General features: G+C 40.9%; 1 long non-coding RNA gene across 1 annotated transcript; it reads right to left on the reverse strand.

Moving 5' to 3' along the window:
• Window positions 1-4,625: 4,625 nt before the first annotated feature.
• On the reverse strand, window positions 4,626-7,703 carry LOC133208408 (uncharacterized). The gene is made up of 2 exons (XR_009724367.1): window positions 7,553-7,703; window positions 4,626-4,742 (listed from the first exon to the last, which is right to left on the reverse strand). It is a non-coding gene; the product is annotated as an uncharacterized LOC133208408 (long non-coding RNA).
• Window positions 7,704-19,284: the final 11,581 nt, after the last annotated feature.

The raw sequence follows: 19,284 nt of genomic DNA on the forward strand, positions 1-19,284 counted from the left end.
TGTGTTTCTAGAATTAATTATATACTCCCTCTCTTCCACACACTTCAGTAAAAACACTTGACAATTCATGGTATTAGTAGTCAATTACTTGTAACTTCACTAGGCTTGTCTTCATCAGCAAAGATCAGAGTGAAATGAAGATTTATAACAACAGTCTTCTGACTGGTTTTGTATTTATACTAAAAGTACTTCAAACTGTGGGAAGGTCAGTCGTCTGGATAAAAGAGAAATAAATGATTAAAACAATCAAGAATCACCTAATTTTAAGATCTTAATGGGCCACACATTCATCTTCCTTGGTACTACGTATCCCTCCCAAGAAGAAAGTATTAAAAGTAATGTAATAAATCAGGATATTGGAGCTTAGCTTTTCTGCATGACTTTGGTATAGACCAGCTTCCCCCCCCCCCCCCTTTACTGCTTTTTAATTGCAAGCATTGTAGAGAGGTATATTCCCATGTCCAAGTGAATGCACTGGAAGCATCACTGGCTGTAAAATGGGGAATGGGTATTGCTCAAGGAAGAAGTTCCTAAAACTTTCATCTTCCATCCACAGTCCACACAGTGGATGATGTAGTAGTCATAATTCACCATTTATATATGCTGCCTCTTTATTTCATTGCTTTAATCCACTGTGCAGTCAGGGTGCCACAGGGGGACACATTGGCTGGCAGGGCAGGGGCCTCTCCTGGCAGGGCTGTCCCACTGGTCCCCTGAGCCAGGGACCAGGATCAGGCCCAGAAAAGGTAACCAGGGTCAGATGCAGTCCATTTATCACTAAGCAAGTCCAGAGTGGTGCAGCAGGACTGAGCCCCAACTGGGATGTCAGCCTGAGTCAACGTCCAGATGAAGAGGGCCCATAGCTGGGCACAGGCAGGGCTGTGATATGGTCATACATGTAGCTTAGGCAGGGGTCAAATATCAAGGCTCAGCCTAAAAGCTGCTTTTATGGGCACAGAATCAGTCCTGGCTGAGGTATTCACTGCGTATTGGGAGGGCCATGTCCCAGGTCACTGAAGGAATGTGTCAGTGTGTGGCTACAATGGCCTTAGCCCTGCCAGCCAAGCCTTCAGGAGTGGGGATGTACTTGGGCCATGACATTTTGAAGGTGTGCTGAAAATTCATACGCTTGTCATCATTCTGTTCTTCTGAGTGATCAAAGCCCCTGATGTGAAAGTATGATTGTCTGCAATTTATTATGGACACTTAACACGAAGGTGCAGACTGAAAGAACTGTTATAAAGTACCAAAGTACAAAAATCATCTGTATTGGGAGTATCCTTCTCAGCAGCAAAGTATTCAGATACAGTTCAGTCTCTGGATGTGTTAATCCATGTGAATTTATATGCAGTAGTCTGTCACCTTATCCTCAATCTGGTATAGGTACAGTGTAGTCTGTATACATTAATCTTAGTTCTGTATTCAGCAAAACTATACTGAAGTAGAGTGTAGTCATTCACAGTCACTGTGAAACTTGACTTAGATCCTCCCCTATGAGGGATTTGCAATATCTTGTTCAGCTATGACTGCCCAAATAGCAGCATGTCTGACAGCAAAAGACTTGCTTACACAAGACCTCACCTCTTGGTACTTGGGTACACTGCTGTGTTGGTTTTGTAGGGCAACAAGAGGAAAAAGGACTCGCTGGGATTCGAGAAAAGTGCATGAAGAACCCAAGGACTAGTCATTCAAGCATCCAGAGATCAGAAAATGTTTGAAGTGAAAGAGCAGAAACACTTTTAAAATATAATACAGCAGTAGAGGTTGATTGCTACTGAGTGAGAACAGCAGAATCAGTGGATCATGCTCTTTAAAGATTGTGTCTTGCTAATTAAATGAACTCCAGGTGAATGGATGCAATAAATACTATAGAAATTCATAGTAAATGTTGGAAAAGTGTCACACAGTGATATGAGCCTTAGGGAAGTCCATTGACAAAAACGTAAGTATTTTACTGCCTGTATCTTTAGCTCAATAGTCATCAGACCCTCCTGTTATTTTCCACTGGAAATAACAGGTAAAGGCTCTAATTCTGCTGCTCTGCTAATTCAAAGTAGAGCAATAGTAAAGAAGTCAACATAGTTGAAGTAGCGTGACCAGTCAAACCTAGAATCTGCCAAATAATTTATACAAACTGCTCGCTTTATTGGTAGTGCTAATCTAACTGACCACTACTTACAAATATATAATGTGGATTTTTACTGTTTCTTACTTTCCAAATAATGTAAAATTTATGTGTGAGCTTAAATTGTCAACTTGCTTTGCATATAAATAACTTGGGTCTTTGTAACCTTGTCTTGGAATATTTGTCTGCATGCCACTTTCCAGTGCTGTGAATGTATGTTTGTGATATTTTCAAACTACCTTATTTGTCTTCAGCTCCTGCATGCATCTGTTCATAGTTTGGAAGTTTACATATCAGGAAACAGTCTAAGGTGCACAGGAGAATGGACAGAATAGTGCCAACATCTACCTCGATTGTACAGCACTCTGGGAAGAATGTGCCCTTGGGAGGAGGAAGTAAGCCTGGTTAACAAGGGCCTTCAAAAATAGTTGGTTCTGCTGCTGCCTAGTGACTGCAGGAGGCAAGTATTTCCCATTCAGAAGCACCACCATCTCACTTGAGACCCTGCATCAACAGGGTGCTGCTTATGCAGCTGGGCCTCCAGGAGTCGAAACGTACTGCTGCTTTGAGGCAAGCAGAAGAGTCACATGCAGGAACAATGCATTGGCTGTGAATATGCAGCATTCTGTAGCCTGGGCAAGTCACCTCCAAATGCAAATCATAACTTCACTGTTTCACCGGAAGAGAAAAAGGATAGTCAGAGAACGTGGTTAACATGCCTCTGCTCCAGGTTGTATACAACTTTAGCTGCCCAGTTACAGCTGTTGTGCTTGTAGCAATAGTGTATGTCTGGAGGTGAGTTGGAAAGGCAGCAATTTAGACTGACAGGAGGTGAGATGAAATTCCTATGTTAGTAAGATTTTTCCACCTGATAGAATACTTCCAGGAGACCTGAAACAAAAAGCACGTTTTGCCAGTAATGTGCTGGATCTACTACTGCAGTAGGCTTGTACTGGTTCATCCTATGTTATCCCACATGACTGACATTCTCTACAATTCCTTCTGAAGCTCTCATTCCTTGTTTCAACAAGCTACACATTTAATACTGGGTAAAGAGGAATTCAGCAACAGATTATGGCTTGGAAATTACAAGGTGGAGCTTTTTGGGAGGCTGGGGGAAGACTGTATGAAAACGAAATCTGTTTCATTAAAATGCCTGCAAATCTTTAGGGATTTCATAGGCTGGTTTTTGGCAGCCTGACAGCTGCATAATGTAGGATGTTGAAGCAGATTCTCATACAGAAAGATATATTAGCAGGGTCCATACCTGCCTCAACAGCACTATGAGGCTTTGCAGGTGCAAGGCATGAGACCTGCAGAATCACAGAAGCTGCAGGAGGGGAAAATAATGCTGCGGGAGGCACTGCCAGCACAGCTTGGGTAAAACGGGCACTGCAACTAGCAGGCCCCTATCACTGTGAAGGCTGCGGTGCTGAGGTACCTGCTCTATTCTGATATACAGGCATTAGTGGGCAATAGAGCATTTGGGGCAGGCCAGGGTATAGCCATGGCATTATCTGACCTCTCTTTGCCACTTGGTGCCAGTGACCTTAAGCAAATGGAATACGAGCGGAGAAGATTCATCAGAAAACCTTTCAGACAGAGAAGACTTCATTCTGTTTCCTTCAGAACTTTTTGAGGGTCATGTCCTATCTGATTCTGAGTTTGCGTTGTCATCTTGCCAACATCTAGTTAATCAATGGAAAACTATAATTTGAGAAAACTTTATAAGAAGAAAATGGTAATTGGTTGGATAAATCAATATCCCTTCCTCTTTGACTTTAGCCTGTATCCTGTTGCTTCCAGAATTTACTAGACTCGTACGCCTCTGCTGTAGTTTCTTGTTTATTCTATTCCCATTTGCACTGCATTTAAATCTGTCTAATCTGTGTTACACATAAGTATGTTAAGACAGTAGTGCTCTGGGAAAGAGGGGTTAGTTTGAAGCACAGAACAAGAAAAAGAAACTTGTCTGGGAACTTCAGTGATGAGGGAGTCTATGTTGTTACCTCAGCCTCTGCTGTAATGTGGAAAAGTGAACTTTCCACTGAAGGTGAATGCATATAGAAGCTGTATGCTGCATGTAGAGTCAGGGTGATATAAATGTGGGCAACAAATTTGCAGCAGTAACAGCTGGAATGTACAGCCCTGTTTGTTTCTATGTTTATAGATACATTTTTCATTCTCCTAGATGCTGTCAAACATAATGAAGTGAATCGCGCACACACAAAAAACAAGTAGTTCTGCTGCTTTTGTAATCTGGATGGGTTTTGTTTGGGGGGATTTCAAATTTCATTTTTTTGGTCCTATAGTCTCACACCCAGACACCCAGGATAGCCAACTAACTACAAATGAACAAAAGATTTCCACAAGGAAAATGAGCACTTGAAAATAGGGGGGGTTGGCAAGGGAAAGGAGGTGGTGGCTCTTATATAATGCTCTCACACCTTAAAAAAAGAAACAAAAAAACAAACAAACCAACAAAAAAAAAAAAACCCACAACCTTCATTCTGATGTATAAAAGAAGAGAAAGTCTTGACAGTGTTCTTTTAGGGCTTAACTTCTATCTTCTCTCACTTCTTCACAGTTGCTGTCATGCACAAATCTTGGATCACCCCTTAAAGCAAGGGAGAAAATCTCATTTTGGAAAGTATAAAAGGGATACAGTGATCTGGTTATGACGGTTTCTGCAGTTTTCACTTTTACCGCAATGTTTTTATTATTATTTTTAATTCTGTCTAGTACTTTGAGCCAGGATCTGCAAGGTGTGTTGTGACTTACGTGAGACTATGAAAGCTTTTCACTGGTGCTGAGGTTATTTTGCTCTTAAGAAGGCAAGGACTTTCATTCATTCCTGTGGAGCACACAGCCCATTCAGCTGTTGGAAACTCATATTTTTCACCTCACAATGAGGACAGTATGACAGTGGCAGACAAGTTGCTGCATCCCTGTTTCACTCTCTAACCAGCAGGGACTACCGTATTCACAAGCCCGTGCATCTCCTCATCTTCTCAGTCCCACAGTTTGAAACAGCCATTTGTCATCACTTCTGTTACAGCCCTTGGGGCCATACCTTGTAAAAGGTGCAATACTTTTAATTGCCTCTGAATTCACTCAGCAGCTCTTGGGAGATACAGCTGGCTCACTAATCCTTTTCATCATCACCTCCTCTTTTTCTATGAACCACAAAGATTACATGGTGATACTAGCCTTTACTCGTTGAATCCAGTCCCCATACATAATGTCAATACAATGGTGAAAACAATCACTGGTCTTGAACCTCTGAGTGCCCTGAGCTTTTCTGTGTTTGGACTGTTACGGGAAGAGTATCACAGTTAAAAAATTATCCTTGAGAAATGTATGTTGAATAAGTGTAGTGATAATGGGAGCTTTGCCTTAAAAGATATCATCAGACTGTTATATGAAGGAACATCACAGTGCACACAGAACTATGACTACTGTGCCTCTCTCTTACCATGGCTGGAATTATGTCTGAAGTTCCTGACTTACCATTGTATATGGGGGTATAATTAGATCCACAGCTTGAACAACAGTTATATAAAAGTAGATAGCTAGTTGAAATCAAAGTATTTTCTGAGTTAGATATTTTGCTTATAGCATTGTCTCTTTGGAATGCTTTTTTTCTTTTGTCATGTTTTCTGCTTTGGATTATTCAGTGTTCTTGTATAAAAAAGACCCAGTATCTTCACAATTGCAGAATCCAATCATTTACCTTACAGACAAAACTAGTGCACGGTATCTATTCATTTCCTATGAGAAATAGTCCCAAAATTAGACTGGAAATGTCTTCCAAATACCTTTAAAAAACAATCATCTGCCCTCCCCTCATCATAGTCAGAGTCTAATATTTTATTATGGCAGTTTAGTACATTTTGTCAGAGAAAAGTTCTTCAAAAGACAATGATAATATGAGTGTCTGAGGGTGGCTTTTTTGTTTCATTTTTTGTTCCTGTTACTGTTGTTTAAGCCTAACTTTTAGAGTTCTCAGTAGGATCCAAAGAAATGTCTTTAGAGGGAGTGGAAGGTCTGTGAAACGGTTCTGAATTGAGAGCAGAAGATGCTGTAAAGAAACTGCCTAAGTGGTAAACATTGCTATCTGTAGCATGTTTTAATTTCTATGGATGAGTGCCAAGATCTGTGTTTCTTCCTCCTTCCCATTGCCTTGAAAACTTAGAAAATGTCTAATTTTATATTGTTTTTAGTAATACGTTCTAAGATGTTGGGAAACAATGAAAACACAAGAGAATTAGAAGTGGAGACTGGAGCAGATGTTTCAAATAGAGCAAACGTTATTTTAGGATCATTATATCTTCTTTTTGTGCTTTTTGAGATGATGAGACTCAAAATGTCTAACAAACACATATTTCCCCCCCCCCCCAGTCTTTATGTAGGATTTTTATTACTACAGTTAAATTGACAAATTCGACACTGTCTTCCATATCTGTCGTACATTTGCAAGTATACAAAGATGTTTAAAATCATACTACAGAAAAATGCTTTATAGCTTTTTTTTTTATATACTTTTAAAAGGCATATTGCTTCTGAGCACTTGCTGTTCTTCATACATGAGTTCATTCCCCACGTATGAATAATTTGATGAGGTTTTCATGGGAGCATTGTCATGCAATGGACCAGTCATTCACTGAAAGCTGATATTGCTAGATCAAAAGCGGTGGTTAAGGTTATTTGCCTAGAGTACCCTGAAGCATGAAGGCCATACCTAAATTGGTCCTGGAGGTTGCTCCACAGGGTACCCTAGGGAATTTCTAATGGACAGGATCAGTGAAATGACCTGTTTCCATGCTTGTGATAGAGGTAATATAGATTTGTAGTTTATAAGTTAGTTGTCAGAAAAGTTTCTGTGTGTTGTAGGGGCCACACCTTGTACGGGTGTAAACTTACTAATATTTATGGCAGTCAGCAGTTAGACTTTACAGTAAGTTGATTTTACTCTAATGCACAACAATCTATATGGTTTGGCTGGATGGTATTAGTTTAGTGCTAGAAGAAAAATATTACTAGCTACGCTTAAAAAAAGCTGTGCCTAATCTTTCATCACTGGTCTCTCACAAAGCAGACTGAAATTTCCAAGTCAAGACAGAAGGGAAAATAGGCTGCTTTTACCTTCTGGATGTTAGTAAGTATGTGTCTAGCTCCCTTTTGAGACGGAAGCCATCCTAAGGGAGGTCTGAAAACTCTTCTCTGTCAAATGTATTTGAGCTTCACCCCATCGGTCATGCCTGGGCTATCTGATTTCAGCTGAGTCAAGGGAGAAAAAATGTAATGTTCAGCTGCTTCTGGAGCTAAGATTTCTTAAGATAAAAATATTTTCCTGCTCCCTCTAGTCATGCACCTGTAAGACACAAGTCAGTGATGAATGGACAGAAGTGTGTCTGCATGCCTTACCAGAGTAAAAGCACAGCAGTGTTGAATCTACCAGTTTCTGAAATAGGGAGTTGAACATAGTGGTACAAAACATTAAGCCACTAACTTCAACTTTCTAGGTATTCTAATTTCCTTGTATTGTAAAAACTATTAACAGCAACACAATTCTGACGTTCTGCAGAGATCATATATTTGCAGTATACCCTCTTTGTGATACACACTCCCGACTAAAGGACTAGGGGTGCTTTCCAACCCAAACCCTTCTACAACTGTCAGCTTTCCTCCTGGAACGCCCGGGAGCGCTCCCGTTCGACGGGCGGCCGGCTCACGTAGATGCCGCCGCTGCAAAATGTCCGCCGACGCCGGCACGCTCCACTGAGGCCGCTGTGATTGGCTGTTCTCCGCGCCGGCTCGGCTGCTACTGGTTGCTAGCCAAGCTGGATTCCGCTAGCAACTGCCGTGGGGACACTGCGGCGCTGAGGAGGGCACGGGGCCGTGCCAGTTCCCCGGCAGCGCTGCCATCAGGGAGCGCGATAGGAGGGCTCCGTGGGGCGCTGTGGCTGCCCGGGATCCTGTGCCGGTGGCTTTCGCAGGGGCTGAGGTGGGCGGCTTCGGGCTGCCCAGCAGGGGTCACTCGCGGGGCTTGTCTTGGAGCCGGGTGATCCCGTGGCTGTCCCCATAGTGCCCGGCGTAGTCCCCAGCCTGCCATGGCTGCTATGTCGGGTGTTGTGAACGCCCTGGCTTGCGAAGAGTGACACCCCCGCAGTTTAGGCCCCCACAGGGGGACCGGAGGCATGGCGGAAACGTCCAGGTAGTTCTTCGGGTTCGGGGGCAGCAGAAAGGAATAAAACTCAAAGACTTCCGGGCCCTGCCGGTCCCGCCCCGTGTATGCCGCCGGGTGGAGAAGCTGTGGTAGTCCCCGGAGAGAAGATAACCTGCGAAGACGTGCCAGAGGGATACCAACTAGGGGAGGCTTTGAGGGATGAATGGGGGTGGGCAACCTCTGAACCGCTGCTGCAGGCTGCAACCTTGTAGTTCCTGAAAGGGAGAAACTCTCTTGAGTGAAAATACGAAGAGGCAATTCCTCAGCTGCTACTGTGAAATGTAGCTGAATTGCAAGTTTTAGTTGCTTGTGTCGGCTAAAATAATGGTCCAGTTTATACACGCGAGAAATGGGTGAAGAGCTGATAAATACCTAAGGCCCTGTATCCTTCTGTGTTTTTAAAGGCATGCCCAGCTGTGTTTTCTGTTTTTCTAAAGCAGATTTATTGCTATTCTCCTGCAGTGAGACAAACGAGGCAAGGCTCTGTCCACAGAAGGTAGCACTGCAACTGCAAGAGTGCTGGAGAAATGAAGACCAGCATATTTCAAGTGTACCTCACATGCTTTCTAATCAGAAAATGGTTATGTGCAGTAAAATGATGCCACAGTTTCTTATACTGATACTGAGTTGACTGTCCCTGGAACCAGTGGTATAAATAAGACCAGTTCACTGCATTAAAATTGTGGCAGCATAGGTGCCAGCTGCTTGAAGCGCTAGGCTGTCGTATATGCCAGAAGCACACCTGCAATTTAGCGGCAGAGTGTTTCAGCTAAGCTGGTCAGATGTATCTTAACTGTGGTAGCATTGCCAGCTTGCCAGCATGAAGTACAGGCAGGGCATGTTCACCTCTGTATCATGGCAGGGGGGATGGAGCTGGATGATCTTAAGGTCCTTTCCAATCCTAACCATTCTGTAATATATACCACTGAAACCAGTGGCTTGCCTACTTTTTGAGCCATTCTGATTTTGTATCACCTTAACTATGCATCATCTGGACTGCTGATTATAAATGTTCATGTTGGATTAAATAATTCTGTATGACACTATCTTCTTGATTCATTTTATTATTATGTCCTTTAGATGTTTAGGTTTTAGTGACTCCAGGCTTTCATCAGTCTGAAGTAGGTTTAGATTGCTTTTTATAACAGAATGAGTTTTAACAGCTTTTTTTAAACCTGGTTTGTGGGGTGTGGTTTTTTTTTTTTGTTTTTGTTTGTTTTTTTTTTCTCTTGGTGTTTTTTTGGTGGGTTTTTTTTTGTTTGGTTTTTTTGTTTGTTTGTTTGTTTGTTTTATTATTTGTTTGGTTTTGGTCTTGTATTGTTTTTCCTTTTTCTTCAGGTTATTGGCATGTCTGTTATTTTGCTGCAGGAAGGCAGAATTCTCTTTTGACATACATAGCATCCAGCAGTAGAAGGTGATGGACCAGACTAGACCTGCTTCATTTTGAAGCTTCAGCTGTGTGGTCAACTTACCTGTATGATATGGGCTTGGTGTAAAGGGGTGTTAACAATTCCAGCTATGCTGCACAGCTCCTTCGTCCTTGCAAGTATTGAACTATTTCACATGGCGAGAAATCTTGAAAATCTTTCGTATCTTCAGATATGAAACAGCATTTATACACAGCAAGGTGAAGGGGATTTGAGAGGTTACCAGAACTACAAGAACTGCAGACTCACCCGTAAGAGTCTAAGAGACATCTTGGCAACATTTACTCTATATCTAGGTTAGAAATGGAGCTTGCACTACTATAACATGTGCTCTGTCATTTTCAGTTCTTGTAACAAGTATTTTGTTTTCAGAAATAAACAACTTTCCAGAAGTAGATTGGTGGAAACAGTTGGTAAATGACTGTATTTTGAAACTGAGACATGAAATATGGCTGAATACAAAAAAAAAAAAAAAAAAAAAACTTCAGTTTTGCTTTGCAAATATCAATTGTAGGAAAATGTAATTGAATCTTTCCAGCTTTCTGGTGTTAAAAGAGACCAGGAAAGCAAAAATGGATTTTCATTTTACTTGACGTAGGCCAGCCACAAGTTTGCCTTCAGTATTCTAGAAATTAACTTGAAGGATTCTAAATTGTATCTGACTCTCCCTTGAAAGACACAGAGCTAGCATTTTTTGAAGAATTATTGCAGCATGGCTTGCTTTTTTTTTTTTTTCCCTTCCAGCTGTCTATTCTAAAAGGAATACAGTATAAATCCAAAGGCTTTGTATTTGCTAGTATCCCCTGATGCTAGAGAAGTAGCTAGGTAGTTTGAAGGAGTTATGCCTTTTTTTTAATCACAAGAAAAGCTCTGCATTTAGTGGAATAGTTTTTGAGGTAGATAAATAACAATAGTTAATATGATACACACCTACTTTGAAAGTTTTCTTAAGCATTCAGCTCTTTAACAGTTCTTTTCTGTGCAGTATGGTAGGTTGAAGAAAATAAGGGATATCTAGATGTCAGAGCTTTACTGAACTCAAATTTTTAACCCTCCTCCTTCAGAAAATCTTTTAGATCTTTGGTTGTTGGTTTTGGTCTCTTTTTCTGTTGACGTTATTGCAGAAATTTTGTATACGTATGTTTTTCGCAATGTATGAGTTTTATATTGCTCCAGCAGTTATGCCCTATTGCAGAGTAGTTATGCTAATGCTGTTTCACTTTTGCATGCAAATAGCTGAAATGAGAGCACTGAAATGCGACTACTTATGACATAGATATCCACTACTAGTTTTCCGCTGTATAATGTGTCTGCATCTTTCCATGTAAATGATTCTGCTTCTCTTGTATTTGCCTATCTCTATTTCACTTGTCTTTGTGCCTGCAATTACAGTGTAAGCATGTACATGTCTGTGTTTGTGGGCTTCTGTCTAAGTATGGGTTTATTTTATGAGAAAGATTTGTAAGGATTTACCAAAGCAGAAGCAAGGAATACTTTTTATAAATGTAGGTTGGGTTTTTGTGCAAATTGCACACACTCTGAAAATCCAGCCTTTAAAGAAGTAATACCTTGAAGAAATGTGATAAAAGGCTATAGAAAAAAAAAAAAACCCAAACCAAACCAAAAAGCAAACAAACAAAAAAACCCCCCAACAAAACAAAACCTAACTTCCAGAAAGAATTAATCTTAGCCTTTGCAAATTCCTAATGCACAAAACACTTGATATGCGTATTCTGTTGTATATACAATATACTAATTATGTTATTGCTTAATTATTTGTTATTATACTGCTGTGTATTACCATTAGTGATATTATATTATTCTGTATATTATGTAGTTATGTAATACTACACACATGACACTGGTGCAATAATAAAAGCTGCTTCCACAGTCCTCATGTTTTCCTTGGATTTCAGGCATTTACCACTGCTTTTTTTGATTCATTACCTTCAGAGGAGTAAAAACACTCCAGTTTTCACTTGTAACACTGCCCAAGGTTAAAAGTAGTCATAAAGACAAGAATATAACAGTAGAAAGGTACAAAATGGGCAAGTATCGTTCTCCTCAGATACCAGTCAGGCTTTACATAAGGTAATCCTTAGTTGTGGGAGCTAGCCAATTACCTTAGCACTGTTCTACTCTGATAATTGCTTTTCAGATGAGTGGCTCTAACTAGGTAAAAAGAAATTTAATGTTAGAAAATGCATTGTATTTTGACTGATTATAGAATCATAGAATCAACTAGATTGGAAAAGACTTTAATGTCAAGTTGAACCTCCGAATTCAGGACCCAGCACTTCGCCTTGTTGAACTTCATACCCTTGGCCACAGCCCATTGATCCAGCCTGACCAGCACCCTCTGCAGAGACTCTCTGTCCTTAAGCAGACCAGCACTCCCACCTGACTTGGTGCATCTACAAGTTTACTGAGGGTGCACTCAACTCCCTTATCCAGATCACCAGTGAAGATACCAAAAAAACTTTGGCTCTCGTACCGAGCACTGAAGGACACCACTAGTGACTGATTGCTAACTAGATGTGACACCATTTACCACCACTCTTTGGGCTCAGCCATCTACCCACTATTTAACCCAGCAAAGAATCCACCTATCCAGGCCATGAACAGCCAGTTTTTCCAGGGAACACTTTGGAAGGCAGTGTCAAATGCTTTACCAAAGTCCAAGAAGACAATGTCCACAGCCTTTCCTTCATCAAACAGGCAGGTTACCTTGTCATGGAAGCAGATCAGGTTGGTTGAGCAGGACCTGCTCTTCATGAATCTGTGCTGACTGGGCTTGATGGCTCTGTTTTCCAAAACATGCTGTGTGCACATAGGGTGATCTGCTCCATGACCTTGACTTTCACATGCACTGAGGTCAGGCTTATAGGCCTGTAGTTTCCAGGGCTTTCATTATGGCCTTTTTTTTTGAGAGTTGCCGTGTTTGACAACCTCCAGTCCTCTGGGACCTGCCTACTAGACCATTTGTAAATGGTGGAAAATGACTTGGCAAGGTCCTCTCCCATCTCCTTCAGCACTCTTGGGTGAAACCCATCCAGCCCCATAGACTTGATCCTTCTCTGTTTGTGAACAGCAAATCTAGCCAGGCATCTCCCATAGTTGTGTCACTAACCAGCTGGGTTAGGAAGTTACCTTCCACACCCTCTAAGAACCTCCTGGATTGTTTCTGCTCTTCTGTATTATGCTTTCAGCAGACAGCTGGTAGGTTGAAGCCCCCCACAAGAACAAGGACTAGCTATCATGAAACTTCTCCAGTTGTTTGAAGAATGCTTCATCTGTTGTTTCACCTTGGTTGGGTGGTCCATAAGAGACTCCTACTAATACCTGGCAAGTTTTTAGTAAGAATTTGTCATGTCATATGGATCCTGGGAGGAATACAGGGACAATGCCTGAATGTGTAGGGATGGAGTTAGGAAAGCTAAGAAACAGTTGGATTTGAATTTGGCAAGGAATGTGAAGAATAAAGACTTGCACCTGTTAGAGTGAGTCCAGAGGAGGGCCACGAAAATGGTCAGAGGGCTGGAACCCATCTCCTTTGAAGACAGGCTGAGAAACTGGGTTGTTCAGCCTGGAGAAGAAAAGGCTTTGGGAGACTTCAGTACTTAAAGGTGGCTTATAAGAAAGACAGGAAGACGCTTTAACAGTATCTATAATGACAGGAGAAGGGGCAATGGTTTTTAACTGAAGAAGAGTAGATTTATATTGTATATAAGGAAGTAATTTTTTATTCTGGGTGTGGTGAAGCACTGGAACAGGTTGCCTGGAGAATCTGTGGATACCCTATTGTTGGAAGTGTTCAAGGCTGGGTTGGACAGGCCTTTGAGCAACTTGGTCTAGTGAAATATGTTCCTGCCCATGGCACGGGGGTGGTGCAGATGATCTTTAAAGGTCCCTTCCAACCCAAACAGGACTGGGCAAATGGATTCACTTCTGGTACCCCATAGAATCATAGAACAGTTAGGGTTGGAAAGGACCTTAAGATCATCTACTTCCAACTCCTCTGCCATGGGCAGGGACACCTCACACTAAACCATACCACACAAGGCTTTGTCCAACCTAGCCTTGAACACCATCAGGGGTGGAGTATCCACAACCTCCTTGGACAACCTATTCCAGTGCCTCACCACCCTAACAGGAAAAAATTTCCTCCTTATATCCAATCTAAACTTCCCTTGTTTAAGTTTGAACCTATTACCCCTTGTCCTATCACTGCAGTCCCTAATGAAGAGTCCATCCCCAGCATCCCTATAGGCCCCCTTCAGATACTGGAAGGCTGCTATGAGGTCTCCACAGAGCCTTCTCTTCTCCAGGCTGAACAGACCCAACTTTCTCAGCCTGGCTTCATACGGGAGGTGCTCCAGTCCCCTGATCATCCTCATGGCCTTCTTCTGGACTTGTTTCAACAGTTCCATGTCCTTTTTATGTTGAGGACACCAGAACTGCACACAATATTCCAAGTGAGGTCTCACGAGAGCAGAGTAGAGGGGCAGGATCGCCTCCTTCAACCTGCTGGTCACGCTCCTTTTGATGCAGCCCAGGATACAGTTGGCTTCTGGGCTGCAAGCGCACACTGCTGGCTCACGTTCATTTTCTCATCGACCAAAACCCCCAAGTCCTTCTCTCCAGGGCTGCTCTGAATCTCGTCTTTGCCCATCCTGTAGCTGTGCCTGGGATTGCTCCAACCCAGGTGTAGGACCTTGCACTTGTCATGGTTAAACTTGATGAGGTTGGCATCAGCCCACCTCACATGCATATCGAGGTCCCTCTGGATGGCATTCCTTCCCTCCAGCATATCAACTGAACCACACAGATGGTGTCATCAGCAAACTTGCTGAAAGTGCACTCAATCCCACTGTCCATGTCAGCGAGAAAGATGTTGAACAAGACCGGTCCCAACACTAATCCCAGAGGGACACCACTCGTTACTGGTCTCCAGCCAGACATTAAGCCATTGACCACAACTCTTTGTGTGCCAGTTCTTTATGCACCGATTGGTCCACCTATCAAATTGATGTCTCTCCAATTTAGAGACAAGGATGACATGTGGGACAATGTTGAACACTTTGCACAAGTCCAGGTAGATGACATCAACTGCTCTACCCCTGTCCATCAGTTCCGTAGCCCCATCATAGAAGGCCACCAAATTGTTCAGTCAGGATTTCCCCTTAGTGAAGCCATGCTGGCTGTCACTGGCCACCTTCCTGTTTTTCATGTGCCTTAGCATGCCTTCCAGGAGAATCTGCTCCAAGATTTTGCCAGGCACAGGGGTGAGACTGGCTGGTCTGTAATTCCCTGAGTCATCCATTTTCCCTGTCTTGAAAATGGGGGTTATATTTCCCCTTTTCCAGTTGTCGGGAACTTCACCTGATTGCCACGATTTTCCAAATACGATGGCCAGTGGCTTAGCAACTTCATTCACCAGCTCCTTCAGGACCCTCAAATGGATTTCATCAGGTCCCATGTACGTTCAGGTTCTTAAGATGGTCTCAAACCAGGTCCTCTCCTAAAACCATTCTAATATTCTGACAGTATATCCTAAATCACAATCATCAGACTTTTTCTATAGTAATATAATTCCTACAGACATCTGACAGATTACTCCTATTTACATTGAAACTTAGTAGCAACAACTGATCATGCATTTCCACTGCATTTCTGAACTTCCATGTGATACCATTTTGTTGATTCCTATAGAGTCATAGGTGTCTAAAAAGCAGGAAAACAATAGTGAAAAATCTCTATTCCCACAGGTCAGACAGAGGATTAATTAGTTTTACGCTTTCCCGGTTAGAAGTTATCTTCATGATAATTTGATATTTGGTTTGTGGGGTAGTCTGTTCTCTTCTGCACTGGTGTGGATATGCTCACAGACAGTTCTGCAACATCTGCTAAAGAAGAGGGAAACTACAGTTCCCTCCATGGGCTTGCTCCTCAAATGCAGAAAGAGGGGAAAAAAAAAACCAAACAGGTGGCTGCTGCCATTTAATACCTGAAACAAGTTCCTTCTGCAGAAGATTCCCAACTGTTTGTCTGCAAGAGCAGTGATTATGCCACTTTTATGTCATTCACAGACTATACCAATTGAAAAAGATTTTTAACTGCTTTCCCTGTGTGTTGTGTGCTGGTGGATTTTGAAACAGTTACTCATGTAGTCAGAAAGGAAAATGGCTGATTTACACAGCAGGGAAATGATAGTGTTTCAAAGATTAAGGAATCTCACCTATATAAAAATCGTAATAATTTTTGATACATTGAAATCTACTAGTTCAAGGTGATCTCAGGTCTCTTAGTCTTGTTTGCATTTATATGTATGTACTGTAAGTAGTGAAAATGTTTCATGGTAAATACACAGTATTAAGATGAGGTTCTATATTCAGCATGTGAATTTTCCTTTGTGTTGGTTTTTTTTTTTTAACTTTCATGATTTAAGACTAAAATACATTATAACGAGGCAATAGTAGCAATAAATACTGTTCAAAATGCTGTTTGTAGGTGTGATCAAAACATAGAACAAAGAATTGGAAACTTTCAAACTTTATGCCTCACCTCTTTTTTAGGTAAGCAACTTCTCTCTGTTTCCTCCCGTGTTATCACCTAGGGAGGATGACTCTTACAAGCCTCACCAGGTTGTTGTCAAAATTAATTATAACGTTTGAAAAATGCTTTGAAGATAAAAAGTGCTAGGTAAGTGCTAAGTAGGAATTTTTATTCTGCTGCAGTCAGAATAATGTTAAAGAGAATGTCAGCTTCAAAGACTGCTGTCAGATCTAGAGGCTCACAGGATGGATGAAGGTTATTTAATTTAATTTCAGCACATACTGAAATTAAAATAGTCAATATAATCATTTTTCTTTAGTTAATATTGAGATGTTTATATTTAATATTGTTATTTAAGAATTTTTGGTTATAATATTTTTACAAAATGGATGGATATCCAAAATCTGCTAATCAGAGACAGTAGTAAATAGCACCCAAGACAGATGCTGGAGGGAAAGCAATTGCTGCTTAAGTGTTAGGGAAATCTACGGTTGATTGGTTGGTTTGTTTGGGGGGGGCTCAAGTTGTTGTAACTATGTTTTGATCACAAAAAAGTGAAGTAAAGTTAAGTATAAGCAAAGGACGAAGTGAAAAGCAGGAAGAAAAAGGTTGAACTGGAGATTAGACGTCAAGATCCACACTTTGTACAATCCTTAAACGAGAAGTCAGAGGCTATTAGTGTTCAGGGTTTATATTAAATGCACTGTAGTGATCTGATCTAGTGAAGGATCTAATATGTTCCCCTTACAAATTTAAAAAATATGTTATTCGATTCAACTTGATTCAGATTTGCTTTTCATTTTAGTTTCATTAGAGATTTTTGGTTTAGTTTGATTTATTTTGCAATTCATATAAGTTTGTTAAAAGTAAACCTTCACTTTATCTCTTTGAAACTTACACAAAACTGAGAAGATGGGGTTTGAGGCATATGGACTTTATATTTTGACATTTCTACAAGCTTGAGCTTTTACAGATTGCTTTGTCATCACTGGTACTTTGAGAAGAAGTTCTGAAGCCTTGGCACCCCAAAATCATGTTCCCTCAAATTCTAAAAGCACCTCAGCCTCTAAAGGCACTGGATTTTGGATTTGAGACAAGTAATTATGTATTTTAAGAACTGAAAAGACACCTCTTCAAATAAATTACTTACATTAAGAAATGTAGTTATTCTGTAACCCCATTCTGTATCTTCCTTTTTCTTCCTTTTTTTTTTTTTTTTTGATAGTTGTTTCTTTAGGCAATCAAGATGTGAAAGTGTTGGTTTTAGTATTTAAGCATGAATGGTCCAAGGCCCTTATTTTTTTCATTGACTTATGGGAGGTCTCATTATTTCATAGGGTTCAAGAATATAACCGGAATCTGTGTAATTGGCAATTGGAGCAATGCATGCTTCACGAATAAAAACATCCTAGGGGACATATGGTATCTATTGCTGGAACAAGACCAGTGATTTAGCTATATTTTTACTGCCACATTTAGGGGCATGGATTGTCTTTAAGATTTTCAAAGACTGAATATTTACAAGTAGATAGAGAGTCTAACAGTATAGAGTAAAAATAGCAGAAATATTGCCATAAGTAGTAATTGGAGGCACTAAAATCTATACTTACGTATGCAGCTTTGTAAGAAACCTGAATTCAGAAGCATAGATTCAGAAGTGCATTGGCCAGTCCCCTGGCTGCTGACAACTTGCAAGCAGTTGAAGTCCAGCTCCTGTACCACAGCTACTCATTTGCTACATGGAAAGCAATACCCACAAAGGCTTTTCATTACTCTTAGCCCGTAGTATTAGGAGAAAGTAAGACTATGTGTTTCTGAAGCAGACCTTTCTTGGAGACCCTGATGCACAACCAAACTTAGCCTCTAGGGGAGATCTGAGACCTGTTATTTGCAGAGAGAAGATGCTCAGTTTCAAGAGTTCTACCTGTACCTGACATTCGGTGCTGTGTAGTACAAATTGAAGATTTTACGAGTCCTCCAAATGTGAAGACCTTGTTGCATTGCTCTTAAAGCTGGGAAGGAATGACTGTAGATATCTTTGTATTCAGCTATGGATTTAACTGCCCACATTCCTGGTTATACAGTGAAGGGTATTTACTTTCTACCCATATAAAATTTTCCTAATTACACCTCAGAATTTAAACTTTGGCTTAAATTTTAAGACAGTAGAAAAAAGCACTTTTAGTGTGTATATTGAGTAGCATTAAGTACCTCAGTTGTAAAACACCTTTGATCAGGAGTTCTCTGAAACAGTCTGATGGATTGTTAGTAGCGAATTGGCCTCCAATTACAAAATACCTCCTGTTACAATTAAATCTTGCTGTTTTATATATGGAATGAAGTGCATTTGGGACAGTGGTATGAAAGGGGTATCAAACAAACCCTCAGTATAATCTTTAGCTTTTGTAATTAAGTTTCACACTGAAAAAAAATAAATAAATGTATTTTTCATGACTAAGTTTGGTATCAGATACTCAGTAGCTCTGTCTTGTAAAAACTAGTACCTTCTGTATGGAGAAGCTAAATTACTAAGTGGTTCTTCAGTAGAGTTTGTAGAGCTGTTGTTTTTGGTTTTTTTCCCAGCGAGGGAATCGCTGGGCTTAGCTTCCCTCATCTAACATTTGTTACCTTCATTTCCTTAGTTGGGAAAGAATTCTCAAGGATTGTCTCTCAAAAGTCAGGTCTCAAGTAGTACTCATCTTTTCATCCTGTTGGGAAGAAACTCTTTCTCTACCTTATGCCAGCAGCAACTAGTTCTGAGGCAGATCTGTTCCACACCTTTCCACGTATGATCTTGCCTTCTTTATTACGTTGATCTCCTTTTGTCGAAACTGGTCTTAAACTGCAGCAGTTCAGCTTTGAGGCTTACAAGCTGATTGCATTCGGTACGTAGATGTATGCCCTGAGACTTACTGAATGCAATCTTTACTCTGCCTTAAGCACACCGC

Source organism: Neopsephotus bourkii, unplaced genomic scaffold (genome assembly GCF_033783945.1).
Source record: "Neopsephotus bourkii isolate Nb327-2 ecotype Australia unplaced genomic scaffold, CSIRO-AGI_Nbou_v1 NB_272, whole genome shotgun sequence".
Lineage (NCBI taxonomy): Eukaryota > Metazoa > Chordata > Aves > Psittaciformes > Psittacidae > Neopsephotus > Neopsephotus bourkii.